This window comes from Lonchura striata, chromosome Z (genome assembly GCF_050655825.1).
Source record: "Lonchura striata isolate lonStrDom1 chromosome Z, ASM5065582v1, whole genome shotgun sequence".
Classification (NCBI taxonomy): Eukaryota; Metazoa; Chordata; class Aves; order Passeriformes; family Estrildidae; genus Lonchura; species Lonchura striata.
In genome coordinates, this window is record NC_140740.1 from 16,863,801 (window position 1) to 16,885,099 (window position 21,299).

The 21,299-nt window shown below is 36.7% G+C and overlaps 1 long non-coding RNA gene across 2 annotated transcripts in view; it reads left to right on the top strand.

The window, feature by feature from the left end:
• LOC146763667 (uncharacterized) overlaps window positions 1-8,434 on the top strand; it is an 82,487-nt gene extending 74,053 nt beyond the window's left edge. For both annotated transcript variants that reach the window (XR_014951243.1, XR_014951245.1), the window contains one exon: window positions 3,312-8,434. This is a non-coding gene — a long non-coding RNA (uncharacterized LOC146763667). The remainder of the gene's footprint in view (window positions 1-3,311) is intronic.
• The last annotated feature ends 12,865 nt before the right edge of the window (window positions 8,435-21,299 follow it).

Here is a 21,299-nt window from a genome sequence, read left to right on the forward strand (position 1 = left end):
CCTGGAGAACTAAATATTTTCCAAACTATATGTGGATGCAAGCCCTGAATATCAATTTACACAAAGTGAAACTCAAAACCAAAAGAAGAGAAAAAAAAAAAGTAAAAATGTGCACTTCTGTTTTAATCCAGATATAAAAAAAGGGGAAACACTTATATCACACAGTATAAATAATGAAAAACTACATTCAGGTTACTGATAAGTGTTGGAATCAAAGAAGTTACACCACATTAGAACTTTAATCTACTACTACAAACCTGTAGCAGTCCTTAGAAGCTAAGGACTTCTTATAATATGAGGGAAGCTGGACTGGACAAATGCAGATCAAGCTAATATGGCTAAAGCTATGTTCTCCATTTATTGTCTAAAAGTTGGCAGTTTATATACACTTCAACAGTTTACAAGTTGTGAACAGGCTATCATTGGTCAGGAAACGTTTACTTTTGCCTTAAGATGGTCCCTTTCACACTGCAGCTCTACACTAATTCACACCCAGAAAGCCTATTAACACCATGGTTACCTTAAAGTAATTTCTAACTGCACAACAACTAGTTTCTTACTATGCAAAAGGCTTCACAGGCCCCACCAAGGCCACTTATCTGAGGCCCAGACAGAGGGTACCTCAATCCTTCACTCTAAATATAAATCAGGTCCTGTCTCTCTCAGAAATCTTACAACAGTCCTTCATTAAGGATTAAGTTTCACTGAATAATATGGAATTTTTAAGTCCTGTCATTCATATAAAAGAATTGTTTTTTTATTTTTTGTAATTATCTTCAAGTTATTCAATCAATATTTGTTTTGAGGAGACAAACTGCAAAGTCAAACAATTAATGTTTTATGCATGATAATTACCATAGACTTCTTTGACAAATAATTTCAGAAATACATTTTGCTTTTAAAAGACAATAAATATTCTAACTGTATTAAAAATTTATCTGGAAATCTAGAAACCCCCCACTGTAATAGGAAAATGCCTTCAACATGTACCTTACTGCATAGTGACAAATATCACAGATAGGCCAGTTCATCAGCAACCATACGCACAATGAATTTTACATTTTACTAGAAAAAGTGTTCTGCAAATTCTGCAGGCTGGAGCTCAGTGAGTCTGTGTGAATATGCACCCCTCTGAGATTTCAGAGAACCTGAAAAATAATCAGTATCTGAAGTATACCCTCTCCACTGTGGTGATTTACAAATGCTGAGGCTATGCAGATAACAAATCTAAGTTCTCTTTTCAAAATAAAGATGGCATGAAACCTTCAATTTTGTAATAATTATTCTAATAAATATAATGTAATAAATTATAATTATAATTAATGTAATACATATTATATATTTAATTTAATATAATTGTAATTAGTGTAATAAATATTATAATAAAATATTATATTCTGCTACTATTTAGTGTTCTATCACTTGGTGCTGGAAGGAATTTCCTAAAGCATTTGCTTTAGCAAAGTTAGTTTCCTGATGCTCCCACTTAATTACAAACCAAGTGAAATGCTACCAATGTTATATTTTGAAAAAAATGTATTGTAGCCCAGTTGGAATGGTATCATCATTACTAGACTTTGTGGGGAAAAGTTCAGTGGCTACGAGATTGTGTTTTGGCCAGCATGGGAAATGACAGATAAGTAAAGCAAACTGTCTCACAACCCCATGAACAGCAGTCCAAACTCCCCTCCGGGAGCAGCCCTCTGAGCTCTCCTGAGGCATGGCACCTGCGCCAGTACACTCATCCCAGTGGGATGGATCTTGGAGTCTGCCATCTCTCCAGTGGACAATACTTGAAAGACTGCCACTGATTATGAGGCCTCAGCTGATACTGCCCCAACATGGTACACACTCCTTGAGGTGCAGTAGAGCCCATTAAGAGATGCTAGGGGATTTTATGTGAGCATTTGACTGACCTCAAAGGTAGTTTTTGAGGGGTTCCTTTAAAAACATAGATGTAGATGCGTACAACTAAAAACAGAGATGTAGATGTATACAACTCTTTGCCTGTGCACATGTGTGAGAGTTGGTTACGGCAAGAATGTTCTTATCCTGAATTTGTAATTAAGTCACTGTTATAATTTTAGCATATCTTTTTGGATAAGTGTATAGATGTTAAATTAGTCAATGATTAAGTGCTACTATACCCTTTTGAACCCTTAACTTCTTGTATCTACATTCTTTGTACTTTAACCCTCTTACAGTCTCTACATAAATCACTCTACATTGATTCTAATTTGACTTCCTTATGTAAGATTCAGCTGTGATAGAGTGAACCTTGCTACTGAGCTCTGTTACAATGGAGCTTTCTCACATGTATATAAAAACCTGCTTTTTTGCCAACAGCTTTGATGACAGCTCCTTAAGCAGCCTAAAAATTCATTTGTGACATGAGGTTGCCAAGCATTAGCACCCAGATAAATGTGAAGATATGAGAACAGTCAGCAGTTTTAGCATCCACTCTTAGCAATTCCGTACATCTTGCTTAAATTATGTCAGCACCTGACTGGACTGTGACTATCCCAGCCGCTCATACATGCAGCAATTACCTGAATGATGAAGCATTTGGCAACTCACATACAAGTTTTAAGGCTGTTCATTTTGTGTAAACCCATTCTACATCTTTATTTTTCTGGCCTTGGAGTACTGAAAGCTCTAAAATAATGCTCAGCACTCAATGTAGACTTGTGCCTGAAGCTAATGTCACACCAAATTTTCATCAGCACAACTCATTGAGTTTAGTCACACTACTGCTAAACTACTCCGGCAGTGAAAAAATGTCAGATCTGTATAACCAGAGGTGACTTATATTTCAGTTGTGTTTTTTAGTATTTGGATGTGTTTCAACCATTGGCAAATACTACAACACTTGTGTCTCCATTAGTTCTAGTATGGACTCCTGAGAAACATAAATGTGATGTAACATTGTGCTCACAAAAGCGGAATATCTTCCGGTAGATAGTAATGCACTCCGCAGAGGGGAAGCCATATGTTATCGTATGGAGAAATTCCCATATTACTCATAGTTTTTTCATTCAATCACTTGCAGATCAGTGGAGGATAAAGGGTTTTTGGCTCTTGTCCATCAGATTTTGCCTTTGTTCTGCTGTAGAATGTCCTAACAGTTGCCAAGTCAAGCCAACAGGAGCTCAGGGAATTCAGACAAGTCCATCCCCCTAAATAATATCTGGCATGGCTGAATCTTCAGCTGAATCACTTAACATGGCTTAATTTCAGGCACTGATATGTCCACCAGAAAAAGACAATGCATGTTAGTTTGTACACATACTATTTTTACTGAACTTTTTCAGGACAAACAGCCTCTTGAAGTGAACTACGTGTCTGATACACCTCAGTGCGTCAAATTCATGCAGCATACAGAGTACAGTTTAGTTTAACTTGGTATTCATTGGAAATTAAGGTAAGCAACAAATGTCTGCTACCCTAAAGACAGTATTTAGCATGCTGAGATATAGTACAGGTATTTAGCACATGCTCCACATTAACTGCAATTCAGACTTTCACAGTAAGACAAAAATTATTCAATTTGCTATAGAAACCTTGCATATCTGGCTATGAGAATCAGTTTTCCAGGAAAATTCTAGGCATAACACTGTTAAATTTCTTGCCAAGCAACAAAACTCTAGCCCCAAAACTCATGATCATGTTCTATAAAAAAATTCAGTAAGAGGATTTTCCTTCAAAACAAATGCTTTGACAGCTGCTGGAAAATTAGTAAAGCAGACAATTTTATGAGAAATGCTTCAGTCATTGTGTTACTTTTTAAAATGTGTGGCCTTGCAGTTGTAAAGAACAGGACCAGGACTGCCAGGAAAATGATGGAGCTTTATGAAGTGTCACATATTAAAGGAAGAGAGAACAAAGTCCCCAGAGCCCAGCACTACTCTGACTGTGGCAGTGTGAGAGCCAGCAGTTCGACTCTGCCGCAAGTGATGCATTAGGATTTCCAAAATGGGACAATCAGAATCTCTCAGGAGAGCAACCTGTCTGTCCTTCAGCCTGGAAGTGTTTGTGTTAATTACAATTTTAAAGTAACCTTAAAATCTTGGAGTTTGTTGTTTCTGAATTTTTATTGTATGGCATGAATAGTTAACTGTGAGGAGACTGATTTGCACCTTGTCATGGTAAGATTAGTTGAATTGGAACTAACCAAGCTATGTAAAGAGCCTGTCACATAAAGCTCTATGTACCATTTCTTCATAAAAGCAAGCTCCCCTAGTTTTAAATTTTTTTTCCTAGGGCTGTCTTTTTATTCTTCTTTTTCTTTAAAGACAGCACTGTGTCTGAATAAAAAAATCTCTTCAGTTGCTGTTTCTTTCTGTGGATGACCACCTGCAATAAATTTGAAGAGGAGATTTTACTGATAAAAGGAATTTAATTTAGCTGATTCTTTAGTCATTCTTTTAGGTGGAGTTTTATTACATTTATGAACTCTAATGTTTTTCTGCATTTTATATTTTTTCAAAGACAGCTGATTTCTCAGTATATTGTTACTTGACTGTGACTACTAAAGTCAGCTGTTTTCTATATTAAAAGAACTTTTGTATTCAAAGATGTTTTGCTGCTCCCAGGGAACTTGTTTACTGATTTAATTTTGGCTGAGTCCCGAGGATATTTTAACACTGTATACTCAGCTGACATGATTGCTTTATTTTTAGAATTTTACCATGTTTTTCTTCATAATTGAATAAATAGTAGTTTTGAGTACTGTAGAGATTCCATTATATTAATTTGTTAATGTATCAACAGAAGATTTTTCCTGTACACATGCTTAATCCTCTTAATTTCTTGCATCATGTTTTCTTTCAAGTGGCAATAGTAAACTGCAATATAGATGAATGAATTGTTGAAGTGAATTACCTCGCAGTCTATATTTTATAGAAACATTTTTGTTCCTGACAACCTGATAAATTAATACAGTATGTACTACAAACATTACCTACAGACTATTATGAAGTGTTTTGTAAAAGTACAAGTCTTTCCCTTCTTACTAATTCACTATTTCCATTGATAAGAATTTGATGATTTGAAAACCTAACTTTCACAGCTGAAATCCCTTAAACCTGAAGCAACTCAAGTTGGTTAAAAGGCTGAGGAGCAAATAGTCTTGTGCTGCCAATTCATTACTGTTCATAATGTACTTTCAACATTTTAAATGCTGTGCATGTGGTTAGGATTTTTGAAGGCATTATTTGTATGCAATCTCTTTCAGAATAATGGAAAACAGCAATTTAGGGCTCAGTTCTCATTTAATTTACCTCCATACTTAGCAAATTCTGACTAACAGTGAAAAATTATTTAAATTTAAATTTATAGCATGTGTAATCAAAATTAAGTTGGTAGGCTTTGTGGTAAGGAAAGCAGTTGTGGTTGTATCTTTCAAGCTACGTTGCCGAAACTGTTGTAGATTCCCAAGAGTTAGTTATCAGTTATTTTGGGGGTTTTCTACTGTTATCTGAGAAACATCTTGCAGTTCAGTTTTCTTTGTTATCAGTTTAATTGTTATCAGCAGCATTTTTCACAAGGTATTTGAAGTGACTTCTAAATCCATGATAACCATTATTTGGGTTTTTTTTGTTCCATAGTAGTTACAGTTTTTCTTCTGAGAAATTATTTTAATTCTGTTTTAAAATGGCAGGTTTTCATTATGATGAGATCTGTACCTTTGCAAGGAACCATGGCAGGACAAACCATGAAAGAGGCAATGAAGGGAGAACCAAGAAAAAAGTTCAGTCTGGATTCTGAATTCATAAGCAGCAGATCAAACATGCTCCAGAAAAAGAAGCTTGATTGTGGAATTTTCATAAACTTCAATTTGCTCAACCCTTTTAGGAAATTTAATGTACTTCTGAGCATTTGGAAACTTCTTTTCTAGAAGTTTAGAACAGAAATTAACTAGGTGGATGAAAATGCTTTCTATCTTTTCTGTAAAACTGTCAATTTAACTGTCAGTTTTACCTTGAGATGTCATCTGAAGAGTTTTCTTTGTTTATTCATAGTTGCTTACAGGGCTTTTCTTTATCACATCTGTATGAAAAATGTTTAGAGTCCTATTCAAACCTATACATCCACATTGCAAACTATAAAGCTACTTCTGTGTGTTGATGTGTAGCTTTAACACTGCCTATATTTAGCAGTGATATGTGGGAATCATGCTCTCAGCCAGACCTTTACATAAATGATAGATCAGTGAAGTGATACTAATATAGTGGTTTTGTGATGAATTTAACTGCAATTTAAGCTCAGGTGAAATATGAATAAGAATGAACTTTGTTCATTATCTGCCATGAGTAAAATTGTACTTGTGTTTTTTCATTGGTTCTGGAAGTTTCTTATTCCTCTCATAAAGCCATTTCCTGTTCATAGACTGCTAATGATTTAGTTGCTTTTCTGGGCCATATTCTGTATCTGCTTTTTGTTATACAGATCACAGCTATAAAGTTTTGCACTAAATTCAGCTCACACAGTGTTACATTTCCAGACTCAAACTCAGTATAAAGCCTTAAAGCATGTCTATATTTTATTTGTGTTAAATGACCTGATGATAATATTACTCAATAATTTAAAATTAAAAATTCATTATAAATTAATAGCAACACTCTTTTACCCGTTTTACTAAGCATAGTGGTGGATTCAGTAAAAAAAATACTGTAACACTGTAGAGAATCAGAAACCTTAGATGAGATCTCTGACAGAGCAAAGTAAATAAGAAACTAAGATAACAAGATACGTAGAAGTCAATAAAAACTAAGACTCCTGCAACACAGACTTTTTGAAGACATTGCCAGAGATTTCAAACAATCTGTACTCAAAAGGCAAAGTTAAATATCTACTACTATTTAATGTGCAGCCATGCAGCCTTGAGGTCTGTTCTGTGGATATTGCCAAAATGGAGTGATTGCTGACTTTGGATGCATGACTTCAAAGGAGGGGAAAAAATGACTGCTGGATGATTTCTTCTCTCCAGGAATGACACTAAGAAGGCTATAAGGAATTTTTATACTTTCTTTCACAGTGGCTCAGTGTAAGCAGAATGTAAGAGCAAGAAATGATAAATTTCAGTGATCTATTTGTACTGAAGTGAAGAATAATTGCAGTATGACTAGACATTTTTGATCTAGCTAGAGGATAACACCTCTGTGGAATGCGTCTACAGAGGATGTGTTAGAGCAGATTGCAGTGAAGGCTGGGTGACAGAGCATACTGTGCCCCTTTTACCAAGATGACTGCAGAAATAAGTAGAAATCATTTACTAACATTTCAGTCTCAGTAGTATAGTAATATTTAAAGATTCACAGTGAGGACTAAAACGGTCACAGTTGACATGGGGCTTTTTGAATACACAGGAAAGAGTATGCTCTGACCTTGGAAGTATTAGAGTTACTTCCCTAGTTCAGGGGCTGGAATTTAGCCTGAGGTGAAATGTGAAATTTCTGCTAGAGAACTCTTCCCTCAGAACTACGTTGGCCTAATAAGGATTTTTTTTTTTTTTTTGTGTGTGTGTGTGTAAGAAAAATAAAAATCTTTAAGAAAGGCAGAAGAAAAAGAAAATCTTGATTAGAGTCCTGATTGTTAGTTTTCTAAGAGTACTGAAATTTCTCCATGGATTCCATCTCTAAAACCCCTTAAGATATGAAAAGAATAAATAAGATTGTGTAAAAATCTGAAAAATCTGTTTCTTGCAATTTAAGTCCAAAATGTCAATTGGGAGTCATTATGTCTATTCAACTAATATGATTTGCAGAGAATTTGGAAGATTCCCACTCATTCCTCTACTTTTCCCATTTCTAGTCTACACTCCATTCTGGCTGAAGACAGAACAGAGTAATTCACACTCTGTTCTCTGTATATTTCTGAATTATACAACCCATTAAAACTCAAGCCTCCTTTTCCTAGCCACCATGCTATGTCATGACACCTTAATTCATCTATTCATCACTATTTTACCTTGAGGGCTGGACTTTTCACAAGCTAGTTAATCTTTCTAGTTTGTGGTGGTCTATAAAATTTTAAAGAACTGAATTTAAATGAGGAGCAAAAAGTTATATCTGTTTGAACCTGAGAAATAATCCCATGGCAAATGTGGGAGCTAGAAGCGCCACTTAATTCTCCAAACTTTTCCTCAGAATGTGCCTGCATAAGTACTTGTTATGGTTTTAAACTCAACTAGAGATGAAAAGCCATGTCCCCACTCACTCAAACCCTCCTCTCTTCCATCTCCACCCCCGTGGAATAAGAAGAATCCAAGTAGCACTTGTTTGTGGAGTTAAGAGCAGTTTAATAATTAAAAGTAAAATAAAATACAAAAATAATAGCAAATAAAGTTAAATACAGTAATAATTGTCAACAACAACAACAACAACAACAATAATAACAATAATAACAATAATAACAATAATAACAATAATAACAATAATAACAATAATAATAATAATAATAATAATAATTATTATTATTATTATTACTATAAAAGGTTGTAAGGGGAAAGCTGCAAGGGCTGCAGAATGCAATTTCTCTCCACCCACTTACCTTTATGAGAGGAATAAGTAACTTCCAGAACTGATGAAATAAAGCACCAGTACAATTTTATTCTTGGCAGATAATCAGCAAAATTCATTCTTATTTATATTTCACTTGAGCTTAAATGCCAACCCCCCCCCTTCCTGAATCCAGATCAGTTTATCCTTCAGGTAGCTCCTCCAGGTTATAAACTGGCCATGATGTTCTATGGTGTGGAACATACCTTTGTTCAATTCAAGCCAACAGTCCCAGCTATGCTCCCTTCCAGTTTCTTTTGTGTACCCTATTGGCAGATAAGAAAAAAAAGTCATTGAGTTAGGATAAGCACAACTTGGAAAAAAAAAAAAAAAATCAGTGTGTTATCAACACCATTCTCATTCTGAATCTAAAACACAGTACGGCAACAGGCTTCTGAGAAGGGATTAACTCTACCCTACGTGAAATCATGAAAGCAGTTATGGGAGTCACCCATTATTCATACCATATATATCATTACAAGTTTCACTCTCCTCAATATCCCATAACATTTCCTACTTCTCTGTTTTGATAGATATAAATATAAATACCATTCTCTAAGTCTAGGAGCACCTTTTCAAATGTTCATAAACTGTCTGCACCAAATAAAAAAAAGTCAAAAAACAACAAAGCAAAACAAAACAAAGACCAAAAACCCCCACAAAATTTTGAATTAATTTAGTCTATGATTTTGGCCTTCATTCTTGATAATAATCTTTTGAACAGCAAAAATGTTGTGAGGTGTTGGATGGTTGCATGCTGCTTATTTAAGTCAGTTCTGATTCCAATACTGCTGCACTTTTTCAGTTTTATCAAGTTCATTCTTCATTGCTGTGATCAGAGGGTCAGGTTCAGACCTACAGAAGGCTTGGGCTTGTTGTTTAGAGTGATACCATGAGGTACTCAGTGAGGTGATGCACATGGAGCCATCATAGAAGTGGTAGTACACAGTGCTTGGTTATTAGCATAATTCAGTTTAATTCATTGGCTATTCTTACCCAAAATCAAATACCCATGGGGTGCACCCTGGACTTCCCCACTGTCCTTTATTTTACCCACAAAGCTGCACTCCAGTGCTTGAGCAAAAGCATGATCCCAGAGATGGGTTTGCCTTTGCCTGAGGCAGGAATAATGCAGACAGTTTCCCCCAGTATGCTTTTAATGTGTACTACAGGAATTTTATCCCTTTACACAGTCCATATATATTTTGATTGGGCCAGGCCAGCCTGATTGGCAGAGCCTCTGGTGTTGACAAACCAGGTGGTCTTTGCAGAACCTGTATCCCAATGTTGGAAGGGATACAACATTGTATCCCAGTGTTTGAATTCCTACCACTCATTGCTCTCAGTGTAGTCTTTAACAGTCTATTTTACATCATTTGATCTTTCCAGAGGCTGGTGCATGACAGGGAATATATTTGCTCAATGTCGCATTCTTTGGCCTTGGTATCTATGAGGTGCTTTCAGAAACAAGTTTCATTTTCTGATTTAGCTCTTTCTGGAATACCATGTTGCCATAAGACTTCCTTTTCAAAGCCTAGGATACGGTTCTGGGTGCTGGCATGGGACACAGGGTATGTATGTCCCAAGGCATCATTGACCTGCCAGTCTAGGAATAACTCATACTTATTTGTCAGTCCAAATCCAGCTGAGCCACTTCAATCCTAGCTGCTGATACCCCTGCTGGTTGTTCCAGTGTTCTTCTGTGTCCTGACCCTTGGTTACCTGACCCTCTCTGCAATCTACCTTCACAGCCAAGTTCTCCACCCAGGTAATGATGTCTCACCACAGTGCAGCAGCCCAGACAGATTTACCACTGTTGCCACCAGTTATTCTGCTTCCTTTGTTGCAGCCACCCCAAAACAGTGTTTAGTACCATCCAAGAATCAGTATAAAGTATTGTCCCTTTCTCTTGTTCAGCAATGTCTAAGGCCAGCTGGATGAATTTCACCTGTGCAAGCTGACTCAATTCACCAACTCCTTCAGGAATTCCTGTGACTTGTCATAGGGGACTCCTACACACAGCTTCTTTCCCTCTCCAGTACTTTCCCACAGGACAGCAGGATCCCTCAGTAAAAAAGACACATTGCTTCTCACTTTCTGGTAATTTATCATATAGTGGAGCCCCTTCAGCATGTAATACCAGCTTCTCTGGTGATATTCCAAAATATTTACCTTCTGGCTGGTCCATGGTATACTTCTAAGTTTCCTGGAGAGCTGGCGTTTCCTGTCCAAGCTTGTTGTGTGATCAGTGTGACCTACTTACTCCATGTAGCATTTGTTGCATGATGTCTAGAGATGTTCCCTTTGAACATGCAATACAAAATGAGTAACCAGGGTGCCAGGAGGAGTTATGCCTCAGTGCCAATCACCTCTGAAGTGGCTTAGACACTTTCACGAGCTGCCAGTATGTCCTTTTCAGTTTGAGTATAGAGGACTTCAAATCCTTTGCATGCCCGAGTCAAAAAACCTAGAAGTCAATCACGAGCATTCCCTGGTGCTTTCTGCTAGAGCCTCCAGGTAGTGCCGTTCTCCCAGCTACACTACAAAGCACATTTTTTACATTTTGTCCCGTTTGGACTGGCCAGAGGGCTACAGCATGGAGTGTCTCTTGCTTGATTTGCTCAAAGGCTTGTCACTGCTCAAGGCCCCATCTGAAATCATTCTTCTTCCAGGTCACTTGACAGAAGGGGCTTAGAATCAGACTGTAATTTGAAATGTCCATTCTCCAAAATCCCACAACACTTGAAAAAACTTGTGCTACATATCTCAGTGGAGGTGAAAATTTTTTTGTTCACTTTTTAGTGGGGGAATTGCAAGAAAATTCCTGAAAGAAAGTAGGACTGTTTCTGTTTTGTTGTTATGAACCAATTTTTTTGAAGCTGAGATGCTGAGTACAAGCATAAATTAATCTTTAGTTTATGCAAAACTTGCTATTTTCATTTCTGGAGTAGTAAAGGAACACAGACAGGTGTGGTGAGATATCCTTTCTTTTCAGGACCAAGGGATCACTGCAATGTTTACTAGAACTTGTTGCTATTAGGGAGTCGCTAAGGTTTGCACTGAGTTTTAAGACAGGTGGATCAACTCATCATACAAGTGCAGGCAATAAGGATGGATCCAGCATTACTGCCTAAAAATAGAACAAATGAAAAGTATCCATAAGAGAAGCCTTTGGAGTGGCACTTCTCATGGAGGGACAGAGAGCAAAATGTTCCACCAAGATGTAAATAGTTCAGTTCTTGTCCCTTCTTTACTGTAAAAATGATAAAATATTTTTTACATCCAGGATCGTAAAATACTGCTTAAAAATGCAATTAAAAAAATCATATTTCTTCAAAATACATGTTTGCCTTTTAAGGATAAGAAAACAAAAAATGCAACCAGCTATACATAGGTTGTTTATTAACCAACAGATAGAATTTGAAAACTGTTAAAGGATGCTGTAAATATGTTCCCATCATGGGAGGAGATACTAGTAGAGTCTATTAACTTTCAGAAGGCTATTAATGAGCGAATTATGACTGATTAAAAGGAAAAAAGAAAATATAGCTTTATTGCATAGAAAGGCTGAGTGAAAAGTCTCAGGGCAATACAATCACACATTTTCACACAGAGTAAAGAGAAGAAACAATAAAGGTCAGCTGTGGAAACAGATAGCTGAAACAATGAAAGCAACACACTCCAACCATGGAGAGAGGTGTGAGTGAAAACTGAGTGATGTGACCAAACACTGATACAGAAAAAAAGCAATGGCAAAGGAACTGTTTAAGGGAACTTTGGGGCAAACACATGACCATCTCAGTCAGATCACTCTTGTTAATATGTCATTTAGAGGAAGAGCTACAAAATAGATTCAGGATAAAGTGCTGACCAAAAGCAGGAAGGGACTGTGAGCACAAGGACAATTAGTTAAATTCTAAGGGGATAAGCACATCCATGCAGCTTTTGTAGATATGCTCAAGGAATGTTTTTGTAGGAGGTATGCTTCTTTCTGTCTTCAGGTTTCCAACCTACAAAAAGAGCCAAATAACAACTGCTGTAACATAAGGATTAGGTAGCTGTTCAGTTGAAAGGAGGCAATATTCTTTTTTCAGAGAGAAGAAATGGCAAATGTCAAGTGAGCTGACATGACTGATTTTGTCTGTGAGGCTGCAACAAGATTTTAAAATAAAAGATCTGTTCAAATATGCTAAATCAGACTAGTAGACAATGTAGATGATAAATTCTAGCAAGGTCAAATGAAAAGGTTAATATTTTTTTTTCCTTTTTTATCAGAAAGACGGCTGATGATTGATCTTAAATGCATATTGCAGATTTTTACTAATAATTTCAACAGAAACAGCAGCCAAATATGGTCTTCACACTGAACTAGTACTCTCTCTTTATAGTGTGGAAATACCCCATGAACTTCATTCTTAAAGTTTACTAATCCAACAAAATAGAACCTTCACACCTTCTACAAGCCAAAAACATCTCAGGATCATGAAAACAGTTTGGGGATTTTCTAATTATTATTTTTGTCTTCCTACATCATTGCAAGCAGGACACAGGATGTGAATCGAGAAAGGAAACAGAAACACTGTAACTGTTCTACCCAAAGAACAGGTCATACTTTAGGTAAGAACAAAAGAAAAGGAGTATTGGGTATTTAGTGTTTTCATCTAATGCCAAAGAAAAACATCAAAGCTCACTGGAAATTAATTGTTATTAAGTGTGGAAATTCAAATTATAAAAGGAAAAAAATAAAGAAAAAAGAGATCAATTGCACCTCCTTGTGGTGCACAAAAAATTTGATCAGTCTTAGACACATGGTTGTTTTAGAGTTTTCTGAATCAGATTGCTGCCAGGGTGGTGAGGTACTGGCACAGAGCTGTGGATGCCCCACCCCTGGAAGTGTTCATAGACAGGTTGGACAGGGGTTTGAAAAACCTGCTATAGTGAAAGGTGTTCCAGGCCATGACAGGGGCAGGCACAGGGGTTGGAATGAGGTGAACTTCAAGGTCCCTTCCAATACAAGCCATTCTATGATTCTATGGTTATTGCAAAAAAGTACATTAAATAGACATCTGTAGTTTATTTGTTATTGGTGTAGGAATGGCATACAGAAGGCATATGTTTTTTGAGCAGTATGAATATAGCAAAGTCAAAAATCAAATACTGTCACTATTACATAAACTGTGACCCAAATGCTGGCCACATCTGTCCGCTGCCTACTATTCACCCATTTCAAGGGCACCATGTCAGGTTTTTTTTTTTCCCCTTTCTTGCTCCTACTTTAAAATATCTTGCAGCAGACTATCTTCTCGAGATTATTCAACTCTGCTGACAGCAACAGGTGGTTGTAGAGCATTCAAAGTTATATTTGAGCTGCTTATGCATCCCTGGGATCTTCAAGGATCCACTAATTTTACCTTGCTCTCCCTTAGAGACTGTATCTGCTACAGTCATGGTTTTGATATGGTTTCACCTTCCAAGCTGTGGACAAAACAGACATTTATTTAGACGTCTCCATCACTTCCTTTCAATGTTGAGCAGAACCTGAGTAGTATTCACCAAACCTGGAGCTGTATGTGAGAACCTTTTACTTAGAAACCAAAAATGTCCACTTGTAAAGATGGATATTAAGATCTCTAAATTTATCCATAAAAAATAAAGTAAAAATAAAATAAAATAAAAATAAATAAAATATAAAATAAAATAAAAATAATAAAATAAAATAAAATAAAATAAAATAAAATAAAATAAAATAAATAAAATAATAAATACCCAAACCCAAAAGAAGTTAAACAAAAATGCCCCAAAAATTCCAGAGCCAAGCAAAACAAATATCCATCAAAAAACAATCATAAAAATACAGTTCTCTAAAGACAGATTACAAAATCAATGACAAAGACAAACAAGAAAACAAAGGTATTAGTAGCTTTAAAGTCTAATTTTTATACATCTTTGTGTTAGGAACATCTAGGAAGACCATGGCAATTTTCTATTCTCTGCTTGCTTACTCCACTTGAGATCATGTGCACATACAGAGTTATTTTTAAATCTAGAATATGGTCTTGGTTTGAGTAATCTCCTTGTAATTGTTTGTTATTTTCTGGTAAAAAAATGTATCTGTCTGAAATAATTAATTCCACTTTTCTGTATTTATAGAAACTTTACTATGTGAAGGTGGGTTTCATGGAGAAGGAAACAAATAAGGAATTAATAAAGATCTTACTATAACATAACTGTTAAATATTGTAACTGGAAAAGTACAGAATGTATTTCAGAATACTCTGTTTTTCCAAATCATCCTCTTATGTACAAATTACTGCAAAATAATCTTTCCAGCAAAAGTAAATAATACAGGTCCATTTTTAGAAAACACCTCTATGACCTCTATATTCTCTTTAATCTGAAATGCTTATTTGAAAATTATCTTTTCTGTCATTCTTCATTCCCTGACTTGAGGAAAGCCTAATTTCCACAAACAGTGTCAACTGAAAACATGGCACTGCACTACTTGTTTAACATAGAAGGGGAAAAAAAACTTGAACTCCCTTGAATTATCTGTCTTTTTGTCTAAAATAGGAATGAAACAGCTTAGTATTAAAAATCTTCAAATAATATTTGATGTTCATAGCCATACTTTCATTGTCAAATCACAGTCATAGGATGCCAGCTTTTTTGCTGTTGGGACAATGAGCTACAGAGAATGACTTATTCTGTGAAGGGCAAAATTTGTTGTTGCAGACAGAGAAATTTTTAATCCATCTGTAACCTCTGGTTATGGTTACCTTTAGCACCAGTCACAGACTGTGACAGGAATTATTTAGACACTGTGATGCAACTCAGTTCAGCTCTCCTGAAGATGTTCAGAACTTCTCTCTAGAAGTTGTAATTGTCATCAGGCTTCTTAGGAGTGGTGAGAGCAAAGTCACTCATATCTTGCCTAGGCCTGACATTCAACTTTTCATCACCTGAAATAATTTCCAGAAAGATCGTGGTAGGATTCGGTACTCCAGTACACCTGGAAATATAGGTTTCACCCAGGTAATCATGGGAGCTTTCAGTAGAAACACTGGGATATTTGGGAATGCCATAGTTAACTTTGGGCTCTTAATTTTGCTAAATTAGTGCCTTTCTTTGCTTTGATATATTGCTGCTTTTATAGATCCAGCAATTCACTCCCTGTAGCATTTATTTCTATTTTTTTTGTGTGTGCAGCCCCTTGTGTGAACTGGGCTGTGTGATAAAATACTCTGTTTACACTAAGATAATGTTTCTTCATAAAAGAATGAAACACTTATATGTGTAAAAAAACCTCTGCATCCAAAGTTCATCACATAAAAATTTTGGAAGAAAGTGGATGTCATGGTGCCTTTTGCATATATAATCTTCAGTCCTGGATGGGTGCCAGGCAGCTCTCTCACTCTCTTCCACAGCTGGACAGGGGAGAGAAAATACAATGAAGGGTCCATGGGTTAAGATATGGACTGAGAGAGACCACTCATCAAATATCATAATGGGGAAACAGATTCAAATTAGAGATACTAATTTATTTTATTGCTAACAAAATCAGAGCAGGATAATGAGAAGCAAAATAAGATCTTAAAAATACCTCTGGAGTGAGTTGTAACCTGCTTCATGGAAAGTGTGGATATGTTGGTAGACAAGAGGCTAGAAGTCATGGCTCCAACCAGCCATGCCTCCTGCTGCAATGGGGAACTGCTACTAGAATGAAAAACTGTGACAGCTGAATTCACCACCCAAGAATTTATTTGCTTGGATGCTGTTCAATTATTTATTAGTGCCTGTGATTGGCCAAGACTTGCCTGGATGAGGATGTTGGTCTTTTGTCAGCCTTTCTGTTCTTTAAATGGCACCTGCTGTTGTATGAAATGGGAAGGCCATGGTGCTGGGTTATGACAGATAACTTTGACATTAAAACATCTCTCATTTAAAAAATTCTTGATTTATTCAGGGTGCAAAAATTGTTGGTAGCAGTCAGAGTACAAACAGCATGTGAAAATTAAGATTTTCACAGAAAATATCTGATCTTTCTGCAGTCTGATCAAAGTTTGTCCCCAGAGATTCACCAGTGTTTTTCCCTGGAAGACTTTTCTATATCTATGAGCATCTGCATAAAATAAAGCTGATGTGGCATGCAAAGGAGAAGGGAACAGACTCTTCCTTAAAGAACATAAATTTGCTAAATAGACTGGTTCTACTGAGGAGAGTCTCTTGGTTGTCAATAGCAATCTAAATGGCTTTAAATATAAATTCTGATACCTGGACTTCAGGTCCAAGGGGATCATCAAATTTTTTCAAGCTGGACAGCTCAGACAGCATCTTTTGCTAGTGGTTTAAAATATGTCATCCTTGGCAGATTTTTCCGTCAGGTGGGGTCATGGGTTATTTTTGTTTCCTTTTAGAAATAAATGCTTTTGGTGTTTAATGGAATTAATATATGCATATAAACGATGGGAGAGTGTGCTTAGTTTCAAACTCAAGTGATTAAAATGTGAAGTACATGCTATCCACTCATTCCCACAGAAGTAAAAATCCCCTGACTTTAGAGGGAGACAAAGCTTTTCTGAAAATGGTTGTTATTATAGCTGGATTGCACACAAAGTGATACACAAATAGACCATCAGGCATCAAGCACACATTGATTGATATTTTCTTTATGTTTGAAAAGTGTGGTTTGTTGAAGTTTATAGACACTTATTTCTGCCATAAAGGTAAACTAGAAGAACAAATTTTCAAAATCACCCCACATTGAGTTTCAAAAGATTAAAATGTCCCTTCAGGCAGATAGAACTCTACCTGATCATTTTGACTGAGGAAAAGTTCAGGTGCTATAATTTATGTAACTTTCCTGCCTCCAGTGTTTCTTGGCACAGTGACATCTGTTCACATAGCTCTATTGCTGCAAAATATCCATGAGACTTTGTAGATCTTTTGTTTTGCCCTGGTTTTCTATGTGCTCTGTGACTGTAGACTGACTTATTAAGCATTTAGATTGGGGATTTTTGAAAGTCAACACTCTCTTAAATATAGAGGGGAAAATGAGAATATTAAACAAGAAATTACATTAGTCTATATTTTCATTATTCCTGTGAAAGAAAGTTTAATATGGCTTGCTTGTCTAAAATTATTTACATAAAATTTTATGTTGGTGTGGCATCTATACATGTCTCAAATGAGCCATTTGTGGTCACTCAAAGTATTATCATTAAAAGTATTAGCAAAAATGATTTTAGTATGGATTTATAAAAATGCAATTTAACAAACTTGGATGACAAGGTTCACTGTATTTCTTACTACACGGATGAAACATACAATGCAAATTGAGTCAGAATTGAGATAGAATGAGAATGAGTTTAGTACCTAAAGGTAAGGGAGACTCTCCCATTGAATGATGAATTTAAGAGTGGACACCTTGCTTTCTAAACTCCTGACAGAACTTAGATATGGCTAGGTCCAGTCTTAGTCTCATGGATGAACAATGATTTATGCCTACAGAAATCAACTATATGGATTTCATTAATATTAATTCAGCTTGTTATCAGTCTTTTACCCAGGATTTGTTCCAAGAACTCTCTCTGCCTTGGGCAAGGAAGGATATTCCAGTCTCAAGTAAGGAGTCTCAAACTCTGAGAGGCATGCTAGCTTACAGGGAGAGTCACTGGAATTCTGTCTTGCTGCAACTTTAGAGAGAGCTCAGATGTGACTTACCCATAGATCTGTTATTAGTAGAAAGACTGTCAGCCATGAGGAGCAACCTTAAGAACTGTCTCAGCTCAAGGGGAGATTACTGCCATGCAGCCATGTTTCCTTGCAGGGAAATCTCAAAGAATGCTCATTTTATGCATTCTATGGGATAAAGTTTTTGGCTCAAAGTCAAAACACATACAATGGGAAAGGAGATTCACTTCTGTAGTGGGACTCAATGCCCTCCAGCTACTGAGCCATGACTGACCAGAGTACTGCAACATTGACCTCATTCGTGTAGCCCTGACCAGCCTGTGTGCAGACTGACCCCATCACCCATTACATCTGTGTCGTGGCTGCAGCAGGACAGAAAGCCAGATCCTCCCAGGCAATGATGTGACTGTACTGACCAATTTTGACTATGGCGAATCCTGCCAGAGAGCCTCTTGGATCACTCCTTCTCTGAGCAGTGGATCTGCAGTTGGGAACTCTTCTTTTGGGATGGAAGGACACTCACAGGAACCCCTGAAGGCCGAGACACCTTGCCTTCTTAAAAGGAGGAATTGTGCATTCCAGGTTATCCTTCTACAACTTCAGAATTCCTTAGTGAGCTATTTAAAAGCAATTTTTTTGACATCCTGTACCTATAATTAGACAAGGGGCTCCATTATTATAGAGATAATGATCTCTATAATAATGGAGATTTAACTGGTTTTGTAAAATAACATTTTGATTGCTTAATTATTTTCCCCAATTAATAAGTGTCTGCTACAGTTAATTGTACACACAAATAGTGGAGGTGAAGGTTCAGCATGTGTCTCACCTCACTTAGTTGAATACACTTGTTGAAACAGAACAGAATCAGGAATAACATATCTTGACTCTTATGGAATTAATAGTCATACTTTGCAAAAAAATACATTAGCCTGGGTAAGATAAACGGTTCATATAAAGAATTATGTATATATACATAATCTATTCACATTCCTACAAATATTTGGTTTTAATAACTTGTTTCTCTCTGGATAAATTTTGATCAGAGTTCTTAAATGCTATATCATTGTATCATTTTATTTATTTCATGATAGTATGTTTATTAAGAAATATTCATATAAAACATTTAGAGAAAAGAATATTTCAGGAATTGTATAATTTTATTTGTTTCATGATAGTCTATTAATAAAGAATTATTCTTGTAAAACCATTAAGAGAAAATAACATCAGGAAGATTTGTTTATGTTTTTAAAAGCTTAATTCTATAATGGCATGCTATTTGATTTTCATGGGGTTTTTTTGCTGAAATGTCACATACTAATATATCATAGCCTACATATGCTTTTTGATAAGCACAATATTGTGATGACAATGAAAAGCAATTCTTTTTCCAAAAAAAAAAGAGAAAAAGTATATAGTATGTCTTGTGGGGCACGACTGTTGATAGGAACAGACATGTGTTTCTGCTGTGAATTTCAGTTACACAGTAGAAAAAGATGTAAGTGATTGCTCATTAACAAATGGATATTGTATCCCATCAGGAACTCCTTTAGATTTGAGGACAGCTGGAAAATTCTAAGGAATGTGTGACTGAGGATCAATTTTTCTTTTTGAGCTGCCTGCATAGTGTTGCAGGTGAAAACCAGACAAAAATGAAAGAGATAATATCTGCAAATTCAGCTATTACTTTAAACCTGCAATTTACCTGTACAGTAGCTTCTGCAGCGTTTCCGTTTCCAAAACCAAAAATTTTGAATTTCATCTTTTTGTTGAGTCTGTGTACCAGCTGAAGTATCTCCAAAGGTGAAAGTTGTTAAAAACAACTTTTTGTATTTTCAAAATATGAAATGTACCTTATCTCTTTTAAGAATGCAGTGACATGCACCTGGGGAGGAATTACCGTGTGCACCAGCACAGACAGGGGCTGACCTGCTGGAGAGCTGCTCTGTGGATAAGGACCTGGGGATCCTGGTGGACAAGTTGTCCATGAACCTGCAGCGTGTCTGTGTGGCCGAGAAGGCCAGTGGTGTCCTGGGGTGCATCAGGAAGAGCACTGCCAGCAGCTCAAGGGAGGTGATCCTGCCCTTCTGCTCAGCCCTGTGAGTGCTGTGTCCAGTTCTGGGCTCCTCAGCACAACAAGGACATGGAACTCCAGGAATGAGGCCAGGGCAGTGGTACAAAAATGGTTAAGGGACTGCAATATCTCTCTTCTGAGGAAAGGCTGAGGGAGTTGGGCCTGTTCAGCCTCAAGAAGAGAGAACTGAGAGGGGATCTCATCAGTGCAAGTATCTGCAGGGAGGATGCCAAGAGGATGGAGCCAGGCTCTTCTTTGGGGTGCTGAGCAGTAGGACAAGGGGCAATGGGCAGAAACTGATGCACAGGAAGTTCCACCTGAACGTGAGGAAGAAATCTTTACTGTGCAGGAGACTGGAAAAGATTGTCCAGTGAGGGCGCAGAGTCTCCTGCACTGGAGATATTCCAGGAACCATCTGGACACAATCCTGTACCAGGTGCTCTGGGATGACCCTGTTTGAGCAGGGTGATTGGATGAGATGACCCACTGTGGTCCCTACCAATCTGACCCATTCTGTGAATCTGTGATTTAACCCTGAGCTATTCTGAATATGACTTTAACCTATCCCAATTTAAAAGAGAAATATATTCAATTGAGGTTGTGGACTTGCAGATTTTTTTTTTTATTGTATGTTTCCACTTTTGAAAGATATCAAAAATAAGGAGGTGACAAAGTAATGCTAATCCACAGAAACTGCCTGGCAGAGTTTTCCATTAAAAGGGATTGTAGTGCTACTGTTAGCAACTTCTCTTTGAAAGATATGTGCAGATTCAAACTTTAGTAAGTTAGGAATTTTTTGTTTCATAACTTATGATGTACAGAAATGGTGAAATAAAAAGGACAAGCCCATTTTAGCACAAATTGCTGGAAAGTGCACAAGACTTTTGGCATGGAATTAAAATTAATTTGTGAACATCTGTTATGAGCTTTATTTTAATGTTTTCAGTATACTCTTTATTACCAATTCATGCAATTAC